The sequence below is a fragment of the Protopterus annectens genome, chromosome 7.part1, assembly GCF_019279795.1.
Source record: "Protopterus annectens isolate FY-2018-M chromosome 7.part1, PAN1.0, whole genome shotgun sequence".
NCBI classification, from domain to species: Eukaryota; Metazoa; Chordata; order Ceratodontiformes; family Protopteridae; genus Protopterus; species Protopterus annectens.
Genome location: NC_056740.1, coordinates 169,570,436 through 169,589,028, shown reverse-complemented (window position 1 = coordinate 169,589,028; position 18,593 = coordinate 169,570,436).

Genomic DNA, 18,593 nt, shown 5'->3' with positions numbered 1-18,593 from the left:
CCTGGCCCCTGCTTACACTTAGCAAGGGTATCAGAACTTGTCAGAAATTTGAGATACATGGCTAGGCTTAAAAAGGCCTCCGTGGTTGTTAGCCTAGTAAATGCCTATGAACCTATAAAGATTTTTTGTTAACTGTATGACGTGTTTCAGTATTCCCATTTGCAATAGAGTTGTCCATATTTGTTCATGACTGACACAGTCCAATAGTTTTCTGCTATTCCTGAGTCTTTTCTAGTATCCATCAAGTGTCAGTAATAATATCCCTTGCTCCTCTTCCTTTCCTGAATACTGCTTGAGATTCTGGCAATTCTCTGTCTAGGTATGACTGCAAGTGCCACTGGTTTATCTTTAGCGAGATTTTGCTTGCATGAGAAAGTAGAGAAATTGTCCAGTAATTGCTACATTCCTCAGTATCTCCTTTATTATAAATTGGTACAAAAATAGATCTTTTCCAGTCTGTTGGCCACTTTCTTTCTTCCCAAACTCATTGACACAATTTGGTCAATGCAGCAACAGCTCCATCAATCCCTTAATGAATTCTATCAGTATTTCATCTACTCTAGGAGCTTTGCTGTTTGACAAGATATCAACTGGTACAATAACCTCTTCTTTCAAAACTTCTGGCTCCTCTTCCATTAGGTCTTCATCTTTATGCTCCTTGACTGCTTCATTTAAATAGTCTCAGTATAGATCCTCTGTTGTTCTTTAGTTATCTCAGGTTCATTCAGTATCTTTCCATCAGCATTTTTGAGCATTCCCATTCTTGGTTGAAATTTCTGTCCTATCCTTGATGCACTGGAAAGCTAGGCTGGCCTTCCCATGTACATGTTCAGATTTGATCTACTGGCAGATTGGGCTGAAATATTGTTCTTTGCTCCTTCTGATTTCCTATTGAAATAGCTGATTCAAACATGGCATATTTTTTATATCTGGACATTTTGCCTTATCTTCTTTCTTCTGCTATTTTTTTAGCTTCTACAGATATCCAGAGTTGCTTCTTCTTTTTGACTCGCATTGAAAGTGTTCTGTTGGCTTCCTCTGTTATTGTTGTCTTTATGTCAGACCAAAGCTCTTCTGGGCCTTTATCTTCCACGTTCAGTACTTCAAATCGGTTAAGTCTTCTCCAGTATTCCTCAGGTATGTTATCTAAATCATCATTGGATCCTTGTGTATAGCCTGAAATAATGCTACCAGTGTTTCTAGGACTTCAAACCATCAAAAGACTGCACAAATCAGCTTTCTTAGGACCCTGCCATATGCTTTCTCCAAGTCTAAAAATGCACACTTGGGCTATTTACTCATCTCCATCTTCTTCTCTTCTATCTGTCTTGGTGCAAGTAACCTGATCTGAATCTAAACTGCTCATCTCCCACCTTACTTTCTACTCCTCTGCATATTTCCATTAATCTGCATATTTTTTAATTAATCACCCTCTCCGGCACTTTTATGCAGGGTGACAGGAGTTAGATGCCACTCTACAGTCTACAGTCATTAGTGTCCTCTTTGTTTTTGTACACTAGCACTGAATCCTTATTCTACATTCATCTGGGTATGTCTTTCTCTCCATACTGCAATGAGTACCCTCAGGGGCCATTTCTCCCCATAACTCACCAATCATCTTGATCATATCTACTGTGACCTAATCTGAGCCAGATGCTTTCCCTGACCTCATTTTCCTTAGTGCTGTTGTTAGAAAAATATGTATTAATGTATATGTTTAGTGCTTATTAGAAGCAAAAAGGGTTAACACATTTTCATTCTATTTTATGTACAGCTTAATTCTGTATGAAATTACAAGATGCTTTTCAAACTGCAGTATGCTTTCTGAAATTACAAGATGCTCTCTGACCTAGTATTTGCTAGCACAGCAAAATTCATGTTTATGCCTTTTGGAAATTTACTGAGAAGCAGGTGATTATCTGCTAGGTCAGGAAAATAATGAATAGAACAATACTGTTTTCTATAATGTTACTGAACTTGAACAATCAGCTCTGTTCGTGTTATGAGAACATGCACAGCTGCAGAAAAGACAGATACAGTTAAACAAAGACTGCTTGAAGAAATGAACTGTAATCTGTACTTGCTTTGTGCTCGAATTAGCCATAGTACCTTGAATGGTAACATTGCATAGTGAGAAGTTGTATCTGACCGGTGGTCATCAAGGCCACTTTGTTTTTCTTAGGAAGTTTTTTTTTGCAAACTCGATATGCCAGCAGAAAATCATGGACAAACAGCTGCTATGAAATAATATTGAAAGAACTTGTGATTTATTACGTCAGCTTAGTAGGCAATGCTTTGTAAGAAATGTATAAGAATAGCTTCACTTCCTGATTCTAGTTAGACAAACTCTGTATTAGCACGTTTTTGTCTCCTTGCTGCAAGATTAAAGTGCCTTAACCTGAACCTGCCATGTGTTGATCTTTTTGAAGTTGTTTTTCCTTTGACAGATTGATCCTTCGGACCGGAAACTCTCACTTCGCCTCAGGTCAGATGGACCAGGTGACATGAAACCGTACGGGGAAGAGACCACATTGGTTCTTCTGCTCTGAAAGTCCTCCGACTGAATTGTCGTTCAAAAGAGGCCAGTAACTTTTCTGATCTGCGACTGGAGGACGAGTTAACGGTTTTCCATCGAACCTGGTGGTCAAGCACGGAGGCTCAGGTAAGAGATTTACCTTTTTTCTGTTTTAGATCAGGGACTTGATTTGAATCATCTGTCAGGAGATTTGTTTTATACAAGTCAGGAACAGGAAGATTGCAGTCTTATCATAGATAAGGGAAACAGAATAGGTAAGGCAGTTATTCTAGATAAACTGTGAAAAAGAAAAATCGTGGTACCATGTGAAAATAAGAAGGGTTACGTAACATTCTAACAGTCAGAACAATATGGGTAATAAGTGCACAAAAAGTTCCCAAGATCCACCGTTAACCGAAGATGCAAAATATATGCAATTATAGCGTGCCGACAATGTTAGGTACTATACAAAATGGGTTAATAAATATGAATTTGATGGCAAATTAGAAAAATCCTCGCTTATTAAACTTGTCAAACAGCTTAAAACTGACGCAAAAGGTCAGGTAAAAAAGCAACATCAATTAGGCATTCCTCAGGCGCACGGGTGGATTGAGGAAGCAAACCGTAGGGAACAAAAAAGTAATAATTCAAAAGGTATGTTCTTAGATAAAGAAGACAATAATTTGGTAATAGCATCAGCTCCTCTGCCCCCTCCGCTTCCCGCACCAGAATATGAAGCGAGTGGACAAGCTGGACCACCTCCGCTATACCCAGCTGTCACCGCAAAGCCAAGACCGTATGTCAGAGATCCCATCGAGACTAGGTCTCAAACATATAACTTAAGAGGGGATACTGAGTTATATCAAATGAACAAAAATTCACGAGCTATGAGTGAAGAAGAGATATGTCCACTCATAGAAGTACCAAATCCTCAGGCAGGGCAGGCAGGGCAGGACCCGACTCTCCTAGTATATAGACCGTGGACACTGGAAGACATCCAGAAAGCCACAGAGGGAATTCCCCATCCAAAAGTTAATTTTAGAAAATTCTTAGAAGACTTACAGGGCATGAGGTTAAGTTATCATTTAAATGGAGAAGAAGTAGAAAAAGTATTTGGACAAATCGTAGGTCCAGACTGGCACATGATCAGTGGCAACTGGAATCCCTGTGACGCAGAACACAAGCCACTCCCACATAGCAATGCAGAACTGGATAACAGAGTGAAAGGTCTAACAGACCGAATCTCTGAGAAATGGAAGCCTAGGGCAGACTGGACTTGCATTAATCAATGCATCCAACAAGAAGGTGAAACTGTTAACAGATATTATGCTAGATTATTGGAGTGTTTTAATAACCACTGTGGAATGCAGGTACCTGAAGACCAAACACATGATTCCCCTTATGAGCAGCAGCTAAAGAATGCATTTATGAAAGGCAGTATTTTGCCTATAAGCAGCTTTATTACAAAACACATGGTAGACCACTGTACAAGTAGATTACAGTCACTACTTGAATATGCTAGACATGCCGAAAGGCATTTTAACAGTAAAAAGAAAAAGAAAGCCCAAGTATTTTCTGTAGAAGATGGAGCAGAAGTTTATGTAGTACAGTCCGGGAAAAAGGGCAAGAAAAATGCCCAGGGAAACAAACAATCTGATAAGCGATCAGAGGAGTTTGAAGAGAGAAAGAAAAGGGGTGAATGTTTTAAGTGCAGAAAAAAGGGACATTTAGCAAGGGATTGCAAGCAAAACAAGAAAGTAGCCATGGAAGATAAGGAGGGTGAGGACTGACTATATGGTAGTCAAGAATCACTAGAAGGGAGTAACCAAGAAAAGACAAATGCAAGTGTGATAGAGGGAGTAGAGAATGCGATAGAAGAAATAGAGGAAGTGCAAGAAATTGCAGATGGTGAAGAAAGTGAAATTTTAGACTCAGCATTATTGAGCCCAGAGCTCTATTTAGCAGACACAAAACTGGAAGTTATACTTCTGGTAGAGGGGAGGGAAGTAAAATTCTTGTGTTACTCTGGGGCTTCATGGACCCTGATACATCCTTCCAAACTACCAGAAAATTCAGAATCATTTGATTACATTCTAGTAAAAGCAGCTAATGGACAGCTGTATCGGGAGCCACTCTCCCATAACATAGCAATAACTGACCCTGTTTCAGGGATGACCCAGAAAAGCAAAATTGTTGTTTCTGCAAAATGCCCAGTAAATCTTTTGGGCAGAGATCTTATGCAGATATTTGGCATAGCAGTAGTTCCAACTATGCAGGGTATGGAAGCACAGCGACAAATGGATACTTTTGTGGTGCGACCGGAGGGCAAAACATTTTATTAGTACAGCCAGGACTTGGTCATGACTGGTCCAGGGGCAGTAACTGAAGAACTGATGAACATAGCCATCAGTAAGTCCCCTTCCCTTCACACTGATAAACAGCATTTGTTGCACTGTACTCTGTATTATTGTAGCACACCAGGACCTGATAAGGAATATGAGCAAGAACTGCTCAAAAACCATGCAAACAGATTAGTATTACGTAATCTGTACTGGGACACAGAAGCGAACAGTGTAGTTAGCTGTTCATTGCCCCAGGAATTCTTTGCACTTTATAAATCTAATCGATTACCACATGTTAGTTTAACTAAGGACAAGAATGTGAAATGGGCAGACCTAGGAGAAAGAGTCACAAAGTGGGAAAATAGGACGGAGTTAGAATTGTCAGAACAGGGAGTACAGAAGCAGAAGTTAAATTGGATAACGCAGACACACCCAGCTGTACACTTGCAGTCTAGTGAGGACAGATGATTAGCACTCTTACTAGAAGAGGAATAAAATGCCTTACGAAGCATACCAGAAACTCTCTGGTCATCAGGGAAATCAGATGTAGCACTAATTCGTACAGCAGGATCAGTTACTATCATGCCAAAATCAGCATTTAGACCACAAAAGAGACAGCATCCCTTAAGGAAAGATGCAGAAGTAGGAATCAAACCTATAATAGCAGCTTTACTTAAGGAAGGAGTACTGGTAGAATCTCCCAATTCACCATGTAACACACCCTTATTTCCTGTCAGGAAAGCAAATGGAGAATGGCATATGGTCCAAGATTTACAAGCTGTAAATGACGCAGTAATAGAGCACCTATGGTGCCAGATCCACACACCCTATTGAATGATTTGAAGCCTCAACAGAAGTATTTTTCTGTGGTAGATATTAGCAATGCATTATTTTCGATACCGATACACCCTGACAGCCAACATTGGTTTGCATTCACATTTCAGGGGAAAAGTTATACATACACGTGACTACCACAGGGGTATTGTGAAAGCCCAACAATATTTGCACAAGAAATGGCAAGCAACTTGGCAGGATTTAGCCCACCAAGAGGCAGTCAGATTTTACTTTATGTAGACGACATCCTGCTGGCAGCCCCCACCCAGCAAGAATGCAGAGAAGATACCATAGCATTACTACAATTTCTAGCCACTCAAGGACATAAAGTAAACAAAAACAAGTTGCAGCTTTGGAGAAAGCAGGTTAAATACCTGGGATATGTAATATCCAAAGAAGGCAGAACATTAGATGAAGATAGGAAAATAGCAATTTTACAATCACCCAAACCGACTACCAAGAAGGAAATGATGTCCTTCCTGGGTACAACTAATTTCTGTCAGAGTTGGATTCCAAACTATGCCTTGGAGTCTGCTCCACTCACTAACTTGATATACAAGAAGCCTATGGCAGCACAAGATTTATTACAATGGACACCAGAAGCAGAATCAGCTTTCTGCAAACTGAAACAATTGATAGCATCCTCATTAGTTTTAGGATTACCAAACTATCATAAACATTTTTTCCAAACTGTAGATTGTAAGCAAGGTTATATGACATCAGTGTTAACACAGCAACATGGGGATAAGCAACTCCCCATAGCTTACTATTCATCACAGCTGGACCCAGTGCCGTGATCCTTGCCCCACTGTGTACAAGCAGTAGTCGCAGCTGCAATGGCAGTACAGGCTTCGGCCTCAGTAGTGTTGTTCCACCCTCTCACATTGAGAGTGCCTCATGCAGTCACAATTATTTTACTGCAAGAAAAAGTAGCATATCTTTCTCCTGCTAGACATCTCTCCTGTATGACTATACTCTTGAGCCAACCTCATATGACAATAGAATGATGTACAACTTTGAATCCATCTACCTTGCTCCCAACCCCTGCGGATGGCTCACCACACAGCTGCCTGCAGGAGATTGAGCAAAAGACACTGCCTAGAAAAGATCTAACAGACGTTCCCTTGTACGTGGACGGCTCATGCAGAAGGGGTCCTACAGGGCAGAACCTAGTGGGGTATGCAGTAGTTTCTGATACTGAGATTTTAGAAGCAAAGTCTTTCCCACACAACTTATCTGCACAAGCAGCAGAATTGATTGCCTTGACAAGGGCATGTACCTTGGCAAAGGGTAAATGTGGGAACATTTTTACTGACAGCCAGTATGCTTTTTCTACTGTACATGTTTTTGCGCAACAGTGGAAGAATAGAGGAATTATAACATCTACTGGTAAACTGATTAATCATGCGCAGTTTATTTTAGATTTGTTAGAATTTATTCAGTTACCTCAGAAAGTTGCTATTTGTAAATGTGTAGCTCATACCAAGCAACAGGATAGGATTTCAAAAGGTAATGCGAGAGCTGATACAGCTGCAAAGCAGGCAGCTTCAGCTTCAGAAGTATTTCTTTTGAGTGAGGAATTACAACCTTCTGAGATTTTAGATTTTGAAATGTTGAAAACAATGCAGACACTTACTACGAAAGTAGAAAAACAGAAATGGATAAAACGAGGAGCAATTCTTGAGAAAGGGCTGTACATCTCCAAAGAAGGAAAACCGATTTTGCCGTCTAATTTGTTTAGATATGCAGCTTTGTTGAGCCATGGGCAGTGCCATGTCTAAACAGGGGGGATGGTACAGTTAGTGAACCGAGTGTTCACAGCATATGGATTTACAAACTACACAAAAAATTTTTGTGCAGCATGCCATGTTTGTAACAAGCATCATGCACAAGGGGCATTGAAGCCTAAGCAAGGGAGTTTCCCATCACCACCATACCCGTTCCATACTATCTGTATGGATTTCATAGAACTGAACAAATGCGAAAATAAGAAGTATTGTCTTGTCATTATAGATATGTTTTCCAAATGGGTGGAAGCTTTTCCGGCCAAAAATCCAGATGCAGCTACTGTTGCAAAAGTCCTTGTTAAAGAAATTATTCCTAGATTTGGCATACTGGAAAAGATCTACAGTGACAATGGCACACACTTTGTAAATCAAACTATACAACAGTTGAGCCGATATTTCGGAATTTCCTTAAAGAACCATTGTGCATACCACCCACAATCCGCAGGATTAGTAGAGAGGCATAATGGGGTTTTGAAAAACAAACTTAGGAAATTAATTAGTGAGACACAAAAGAACTGGGTGCACTGCCTGCCTCTGGCACTGTTGAGCATGAGAACTGTTCCAAATGCAAAGGGGTTAACTCCTTTTGAAATACTGTTTGGGAGGGCATATTATATACCTCAATGGAAACCTCTCATGTCTGCAGACTAGGAGGCTGACAGTTCACTTGCAGAATATATGAGACAACTTTTAAGTAATAAACAACTTTTGCAGTTAAATTCTGTTTCAGATAAAGAACAAACCAGACCATCGGAAGCAGCAGTAGTCCTAGGCACGTGGGTCTGGGTGAAAGTCATTAAGAGGAAGAACTGGACATCACCGAAGTGGGAAGGGCCATACCAAGTGCTACTGTCAACACCCACTGCAGTCAAGATCACAGAGCGAGTATCCTGGATTCATCTAACACACTGTAAATTGGTTAAAAACTTTGAACTGGACAAAAAACTTGCTACTGTTACACAAGAACAAAATGACCAGATACGGAGCAAATAGAAATACAGAACAACCTCAGAAATATTGCATGATCATTCTGTTAACTATACTGATAACGTTAATCTTTTTGCTGTGGCCTTTCCTTTTTCCAGCCACACGAGCTGAACTGAATAAACAAGATGCATTACTCACAGACTGGCATCCGAACTTTAACACTTATCAAGCAATTAAATATGTGTATGCTGAAACTTTTAATGTTTCGAATTGTTGGATTTGCACAGCTATAGCAACAGCATACGGGGGATTGTTAATGACTGCTGTCCCCCAGGGGTCAATGAGACCTGGGAAAATTTGATTTCTGATACTACAACTGTGAAATCACAAGACAAAATAGCATTGTACCTGCCTGTTACACAAAAGGAAATTGTATGTTTTTACAAAAATTATACTGTTCAGGTGGGTTGGAGCAATTGTAATGTGACTGTTCCTTACAAATGTTATATCAAAGCTAATAATGCAGGTTATATTTGTGATACAAACTATGACTCATATTTTGAATTAATGCACAAAATGGTTGATGAAGTACAACGTAATCCTGTTTTTTTTAAACAACTATCTATCATTGATAAGAAAATATTTCATGCAGGGCAAGTATATATTAATACTAAAGTAGAGAATTGTTATTTTGTGTGTGGGAAAAAGGCATACAAATGGATACCTGAGAATTGCTCCGGCAGTTGTTTTTTGGGTTACCTGGTTCCGGCCATACGACACACTGCAGTTTTGCCTCAGGGAAAAATTCAAAATGTCAGAGAGGTCACCAAGAAACCTGGAAATCCAATCAAGAGACCAGAGAATCCAGTGGGATGAATCGAAGCAGGCTGGAGAAACCATAACTCCATAAAAAATAAAGATAAACTGACACACATGGACTTGAGTGACACTATTATATCGTGGGCAGGTGTAGCCCCTGCATATGGTGCAGTGAAATTGATTTGGGAGCTGAGAAAACTGTTCAAACATCTCAAAGTAATGAGCAATGCAACTTTTTCTGCTCTCGAATTAGTAACTGATGAACTGAACGCTATGAGAACTGTGGTGCTTCAAAACCGCATGGCTCTCGACTTCACCCTAGCGGCGAAAGGTGGTACGTGTGCTTTAATAAAAGAGGAGTGCTGTTCATATATTCCTGACAACCAGCATGAGATAAACGACCATCTTGAGTGATTCAGCAAGTGTCAGCCATGACCAAACCAGGCCAAACCCACTGACTGATTTTTTCCAGAATTTGTTTGGGGGGTGGGGTAGCATCCTAATGAACATCCTAATTGCCATTTGTGTGGGATTACTCCTGTTAGGAGTATGTGTTTGTTGTGGTATTCCCTGCATGAAAAGATTGATCAAAGATTTTATAGACATGTCAGTTTCTGAGACTTTGTATCAAAGTACTGAAATTGAAGAGCTGTTGAAAAATAAAACACTTTCATAAGTCTAAACTGAATGACTCTCTTAACTGCAAATTCTGAACAGAAAGAGGTTAGGAGAAGAAGCAACTGTTTATGCTTTTGAAAATAGAATAAAAAGTATTAACAGGGGGGAAATGTTAGAAAAATATGTATTAATGTATATGTTTAGTGCTTATTAGAAGCTAAAAGTGTTAACACATTTTCATTCTATTTTATGTACAGCTTAATTCTGTATGAAATTACAAGATGCTTTTCAAACTGCAGTATGCTTTCTGAAATTGCAAGATGCTCTCTGACCTAGTATTTGCTAGCACAGCAAAATTCATGTTTATGCCTTTTGGAAATTTACTGAGAAGCAGGTGATTATCTGCTAGGTCAGGAAAATAATGAATAGAACAATACTGTTTTCTATAATGTTACTGAATTTGAACAATCAGCTCTGTTCGTGTTATGAGAACATGCACAGCTGCAGAAAAGACAGATACAGTTAAACAAAGACTGCTTGAAGAAATGAACTGTAATCTGTACTTGCTTTGTGCTCGATTTAGCCATAGTACCTTGAATGATAACATTGCATAGTGAGAAGTTGTATCTGACCGGTGGTCATCAAGGCCACGTTGTTTTTCTTAGGAAGTTTTTTTTGTAAACTTGATATGCCAGCAGAAAATCATGGACAAACAGCTGCTATGAAATAATATTGAAAGAACTTGTGATTTATTACGTCAGCTTAGTAGGCAATGCTTTGTAAGAAATGTATAAGAATAGCTTCACTTCCTGATTCTAGTTAGACAAACTCTGTATTAGCACGTTTTTGTCTCCTTGCTGCAAGATTAAAGTGCCTTAACCTGAACCTGCCATGTGTTGATCTTTTTGAAGTTGTTTTTCCTTTGACAGCTGTTCTTATTTCTTCTAGAGCAAGTTCTTCTGCCTCTTCCATTGTGGGCTGTGCATGGGGCAGTACAGCTTCTATGGAGTTTTCTTCATTCAGAAACTGGTGGAAGTAATCCTTCCATCTGCCTTTGATAGTCAATGGCCTGGGGAGCAGGTTGTTCTTGGCATCCCTTATGAAAAGTGTCTAATGACTATCTTCTTTATTTTTCTGTCATTGCCTTACAATCTGATAGAGTTTCTTTTTGCTATCTGCTGAATCACTTTCCAGAAGCTGGTAGAGTACCTCTGATGCCTTGTTCTTTGCTATTGTAACTACTCCCTTTGTCTCATTGTTAGCCAGCCAGTATTCCTTCTTAACATAGTCCATCTTTTCTATGACCAAATTTTCCTGTACTAGTTTTTTCTTTTGATAACTCCTTGAATTTCTGCTTTATTCTACCATCTTTGTTTATGTATCTCATCTCCATACCTGGCTGTACAGCATATCTGCTTTGTTGCTGTCATACACGCTGTTTTGAGGTGCTGCCATTTTTCTTTAGCCCCCATCTATTTCCTCTTCTTCCTAAAGTGTTAGAGCCCAATGTATTTCCTTGAACTCTTGTGCATTCAATTCAGTCAACTTCCAGGTCTTCAGCCTAGTGTCTGTTGACATTAGAGCTTTCTCTCATCAGTGGCCATGAGTGGTTTATGCTGTGGGCTGATTGTTTTACTGGGAATGACTTTTCAATCACTGATTCTACCTCAGTGCCCTTTCCTTACTAGCAGGAAGTCTACCCAAGTTAAATGTTGGCCACTCTTGTATGTGACCTTGTGACTAACCATTGCTGAGCCATGTGTAGGCAGCCATCATGCCATTTGAAAGATAGAAATCTAAAATGGCCTCTCCTTTATTCTTGTTGCTCAACCCATGTGGACCCAGGTAGTCTTCATGTCCTGTTGAATGTCTGCCCATTTATGAGCATTCAGATTCCCCATTATCAACACAAACTGATGTAGTCCTCTAGTAGGTCCTGGAACAAGATAGATTGACAGGTAGATATATAGATATATAGCTAGATAGACAGAAAAACAAATATTATACTAATGTGTTTTTAAGACTGTAAGTACCAATAATGCTTTGAGCCTTATAGAGGAATTCAAAAGAAGCTGCTAGCTGCCTTTTTGTATTCTGCAATTTTGTGAGTTATTAAACAAAAAATGTAACTTTGTATATACCTCGTAACATTAGTAGCAACTCAGAAAAAGATGACTGGGTAGCTGTAGGTGTACACCTTGATGTGATGTCAGAGTCTGAATCTTTTTCATATAAAATGACTGAAAATGCCATTTAGACCAGGAAACCATGTGAAACAGCAAATGAGATGCCACAAAACTCAGGATAAGCCATTTTGCTAAAAAAAGAAAAAAAAAATTGTGGTTCTACTACCCATAGAAATAAACATTTCACCAATTATCAACATTTACACTAATGTAATAAAAATTCTACAAAATGTCTAAGTTTAACCCACTAGAACTATTCAGCTCTGTAAAGCTCTTTACCAAACATCATGGAGGCAGAGATTTGTATGAGTCTGAATTAGAGCCACGCTAGATACAAAAAAGCAATGGAATGCAGTTAAACATTTACAAAGAGTCAGTGGAGCCATAACTAGAGGGGCAAAGGGGTGGCTGCCCAGGGCACAAGCTATTAGGGGGAGCAATTGACAGGTGATGATAATGCAGGAATCCAGAACTGCCACTGGTTTATGAGAACTGCCATTGGTTTATGAAGCTGTGGGGATATTGCAGCTTCACAGATGATTGCTGATACTGTTTTTATGGTCACAGCTGAAAACACCCAAGGTAATAGTGAGAAGAGGAAATAAATAGTTTTGACATTTTACTGCTTGTTGACTGTTAGATATATAGTTTTTGAACCATAATAGTGTAGAGTTACTTAGGTTGAGTTTTGACAGTACATTTAGGAGTTTGACATGCAAGACTGTGTCAAACCCCTTGGAGAGATCAAGAAAGATAGTGGAAACCAGGTTACAGTTGTTCTTGTTGTTGATTTACAGTGTGGAAACGTTAATAAGGGCTGTGGTGGTGCTATGATTGTGTCGAAATCTGTGTTGTCTGTTAGCCAGGGCATTATTAGTTAAGAGATAGTTTAGAATTTGGGAATGTATCCATTTTTCTACAATTTTTGACAGATGGTATAGTATGGTGATTCATCAGTAGTTGGATAGCTCGGTTGAGTTCAAACCTTTATGAAGCAGTATTATGTGTGAAATTTTCCAGAGGGTTGGGATATATTGCTCTGAGACTGACCTATTTATTAATAGAGAGACAAGGTATGAGGTGGCCGTGGCTGCAATTTTAAGGTATTCTGCTGGGAGTTTGTCAGCTGCTAGGGTTGTGGGTTATAGTTTTGTCAAGTAGTTATAAATTGTTTTGATTGGAACTGGTTGTAGACAGAAGCAGTTTTGATCTGTTGCTGAGGTGTTGGGATTGGGGTGATTTATAGAGGAAATTATGTTTCTGACGTTTAGAATGGATTTGGTGAGTATTGGTTAAACTGCGTGGGAATATTGTCAGTGGTGGTATCGATATTTGGGGTGGAGTACTGTTTTCTCCTGGTTGTAGTATTTTATTGATTGCTTCCCAGAATGTCTGAGGATTAGTTTTGTATCTTTCTTGGATATCTGAGTAGTGATTTTTTTTTGTCTGTTCTTATTTGTTTTTTGGTCTTGTTTCTTAGTTCCATGTTTTAGGAGTTTGAATACTTTTGGTGAGCCAGGGGGCATAGCTGAACTTTGTTCTGACTATTCTGGTAGGGACAAGGTGATTTAGTATCCTCAGAAAAGCAGAGTTAAAGTAATCTACAGCTTTGTCTAGGAGGAGATGTGACAGAGGTTTCCAGCTACAGTGAGTTAGTGCATTTATGAGGTCTTGGGATTTGAAATTCTTTGTATAATGAATTTGTTGAAGGGAGGTTGTTTTGATTGGTTTAACTTGTTTTCTAAGTATGAAAGTAGGGAGGTGGTCACTGAGGGTGTCAGGGAAGGATCCAGAGTAGTGCGATAGGTAAGGATGGTTTGTAAGGATCCAATCTAGTATAAACTCTTTCTTGGCTGATTCATCTATTCTGGTGTAAGTATGTATTAGTTGAGTATTAATGTTATTCCCAGGGGGGAATATATGCATCAGTGATGTTCAGCTGTTTTTTTAGAATTGATTTTTAGTTTGGTGAATAGTCTCTCTGCATTATTGAAGGTAGTGTGTTGACTGTCTAAAATGTCTATAGCAAGGTTTTGTTTGAAAAGCAGGGTGATAACCCCACCTCTTTTGTCTGGTCTATCTTTTTGGAGAATGTTATAACCCAGTAGAAGTAATTCATTATCCTTGTCATGTGGCTTTAGCCAGGTCTTAGTAAGTGCCATTAAGGTTAGATGTTGGTCATTAATGACAGAGTGTTCGCCATGTTTGACACTTCAGGAAAGTTTTAGCAGAGACCCACATACACAGATACAGATGAAATGCTAACAGTCTTCATTTCTCCATTTGCAACATTTTGATTTAAAAGACTGTCATTTGTATAACATAAGCTCAATAACTATTTCAATGTGAGATAAACAATCTGTTGATAGAGCAAGATGGTATTGTTATTGTTATGGATGATATACAAGTCTTTGGTCTGGATGAAGAATTACATAATGGGACATTGGAATCAATGCTCCAGCAAATTAAAAACTTAGATTTGAAGCTGAATAGAAACAAGTGCAGTTCTGTAAAGTGAAAAATCCAACAAGTCCATCACAGTAGAAGTGTTAATGGAATCTTTCAAAATTTCAGCAAAGCTAAAGCCATAGTGGAACTAGGAAGTCTGAACCATGTTATCAAATATGACAATGAGTTACAAACACTCATTAAATATCTAATGGATGGATGGCCCAAACATTGGACACAAACAAAGCATCCGATGTAAAAAATACTATGTCATTATATCAGTTGTCTAAACATGATGGCTTGCTACTGTACCAAGACAGAAACATTTTGCCCTCTTCTCATTGTGCTGAAGTGTTAAGAATTCACAAATGACACCAAACAGCTTAACTGTCATGACAAAAACAAATGATACAGTGGCCTACGATCAACATGGACATTGCAAAGATTACAAAGTACACAGAAACTGCCCCAGAAGACAAAAACATTATTACCCATTCCTTTACCACAAGGTCCTTTGCTTAAAATAGCTGCTGACTTATGTGAGTTCAAAAGAAAGAGTTACCTTGTAGGAATGGACTATTATTCTCCAGAGATAGTGATATTACAGGTACCAACCATGACTAGCCAAAATTCTTTTGCTATATTCAAGACCATGTTTACCAGACATGTAATATCTATGGAACTGTTTACAGACAATGATATGCAGTTCATATCCACTGAGTTCCAGCAATTTGCTAAAGGGTATGAATTCATAGATACTGTGTCAGCTACTCACTATCTTCAGTCCAATGGAGTGGCAAAGAAACTGGCCCAAACTTTAAAAAGATTATTTTACAACTTGATCCTCTTAGAGTTTGCATATCCTACCATGCTATTCAACACAACACCTTAGGTGCAAGCCCTGCACAGCTGATTCTTGGAAGACAAACTGGGATTAATAAATGTATGCTGGAATCCAGACTTCAACAAAAAGTGTTTTGTTTGAAGTATTTTTTTAGCAAAAACAAAAGAGTTATTTTCTAAAAGTGTTTAGTTCAAAACTCTTATGGCTAGTCTTTTCAACTACCCATTATGAATATTAAAAGAAAGTATTAACAGATAAATGAACAATTATATTAAGAAAGAGGGATTTGTCAACAATAATAGGGGAAAAAACTTTATTCACATAAAAAAAGAACAATAATATCAAAGCCATCTTAGAGAAGTTTGAACTAGTTTAGATTCACAGTAACGCCTTATTAGGAACATATAAATGAAACGAGTGCAAATATTGTAGATTCATTGGTGATGCATCTAGTGCTTTTCTAAGACATCTTAATAAACAAATTTGGTCAAAAGGTACTTATACCTGTAACTCAAAAGGAACTGTGTATATTAGCAACAGTGAGACATGTAAATTATTATGTTGGCAAAACAATTAGCAAATTGTCAAAGAGAATTTATGAGCACATTGACGTAATAAACAACAAAAGCTTTAGTAACTCACTTGCTAAGCATGCATATGTTTATCTTGATTTAAAAAAATAGTTTTTTGTATTATATTTAGTTAATATAGTTACATGGTCATTTTAATGGGCATCTTGATTGCAAAGAGGATGAATGGCAAGTTAGGTTATCAACTGATAAAGAGCCTGGTCTTAATGAACACAAATATAAAATGTTTCTTATTGTCACAAAGGTTGTAATTTGATTTACAATACATAACCATCCATCCATCCATCCTCAACCACTTTTCCCATTTTGCATATGGGGTCAGGGTGTCACTTCAACAGTGGCAATCATCTTAGCCAAGGATTACACCACTGGGTGGGTAGCCCTGCTGCAAATTTACAATGCATAACATTAACATGACATTCATGTAGTAGGATTTACCGGAGATAGGACAGTTATTTATTAATTGAAGTTATGTTTTAAATCATTATATAACTGATTGGTTTGTGAAATCATATCACTATGATGAAATATCTATAAGATGACAGACTGGAGTAAATAGTTTATTCTGAGTAAGTTCTACAAATAAAAGCAGGAAAGTGCTATATTTTACTTATCTTTGGTGTAAATTTCTTTATCAAATGTTATTGGTGATTTTTTCAGCTTTAATGTTCTTAAACTGCAAATTTGAAGTATTTTTCATGTTGACAATTGTTTCATTTGATCGCAGTTGAAGTAAAGAAAATTATGGCCAACAATTTTACAGGTGAAGGTGATTTCAACTTGGACTTGTCTATTCACCTACTTCCTGCAGAACTGACAAGTCTAACACATGCACTGGCTTCTCTGTTAAAAGAAGTATGGGAATTATTTAATCAAGTAAAAAACATCAGTAATGGTGCTACAAATGATGGAAACAGTTTTAACGTAAGACCCAAAGTAATGAGATGACAGAGCACATTCAGCATCTGATTTTTTCATTGCTAGAGGAATTTGCTGAACAAAGACACTATGGATTTAAAGTCCTCTATTGAGAGGTTAATAAACTTTGAGGTGAACTCTTTTGGATATTTGGTGAACAAAGGTGAGATAAAGACCATGTGTAGATCTAAAGAAACATCAATTTTTGATTAAAAAAAACTATTTATGAATTGGAGAGAAACATGATTAAGCTTACGTCCTTGCAACACAAAGTGTTTTATTTACAACATTGTGGAAAATTCAAGCAAGGACCATTTCGTTTGAGAGTTTTTAAATTCCCAAATGGATTTTGAAAAAATGATAAATTATACATTGATTTAGTCAAGCTCTTCAGTGACACAGACATTTCTGTAATGAAGTTATTAGCTGACAATTATCAAACTAAAATTCAAGAATTAACATTACAGGTATGTGCTTTAGAAGCGAATATTAGACATAGTATTTACTTTGATTCATGTAAAGTTTTTTACAATGGTATTGCCTCTAAATCTGAGTGGCATATGGCTACTATTGTTGACAAAAAGGGAAAAAAAGATTTTGAAGCATACAGACTTGGTTTGGCATATCCAATTAAATCTGGCTTTAACGATAATAGACTTTTTAGTTTAAAAGAATGGAACAAAATGTTTTTCAGGAAATGACTTGGAACCTAGCACATAACAAAGTACAAAAGACAGAATTGATAATGGCAACATTTCTTTGTTAATGTATGTTCAAGTGGTAGGTGGAAGCAATGATCAACCACCCCCTTTATCATTGGCTCCATTTTACAGAGACAGTCCAGTCAGCAAATGGATACATTATCAGAATCACAAAGTGAAACATCTAGGAAGGTGCCATGGAAAAGGGAAGAAAAGATAATTGCTTTAGGAAATATATATAACTTAAGCAACTTTATTTTAAATGACTTTCATACCTCTCTTCTAACAAAATATATATTTTTTTATGATCTTATAGGGCAAACTGTGCTGAGGTTATTGTTGATTTGAAATTGTATTTAAGCAAGTTGAATTTATATTACAGTTTACATGACATTCCACATTTTATTGGAAATAATAATGCATTTAAAAAGTAGAGTGCTTGTAATCCTATTTTACATAACACTTTACAATTGTAAAAAAGAACTTTGGCAAAGGTTAAAGACCAAGTATGGTCATAAGTTTTGCAATTTGTCAAAAGATTAAAATGAAGCACTCTTTGAACTATTTAGAAATGACAATTTTCAAATAATGAAGGCTGATAAAGACAATGGATTTGTTATAATGAAAACAGTAGATTATATTGTAACAGTTCTTGATATGTTAAATTATGAAAATTGCTATGAGGAGGTTTCCATATCATACATCAGTGAGAGGTTTTCAGTGATTGACAGGTTATTAATAGACATGTTGAGTCAAGGGTATACTGACTTGGGACGTTATCATTTTCTTAAAATAAGTTTCCAAAAATAACTAGACTACCTGGAATACAAAAACTCCACAAATACAAATTAGAACTATAGTGGTGTTGGATTGCTGTAAAATAGAACCCATTTCGATATATTTGGATTAGATTTTAAATCCAGTTGTACAAAAATCATTCTTAGAGACTTGTGGCATTTATTAGAGTTGCTACATAAATATGAATTTAAAAAGGTTGGAACCATCTTAGTTACTCTTAATGTTATATCGTTATATACTAGTATCCACCAAGAACAAGGTATTGA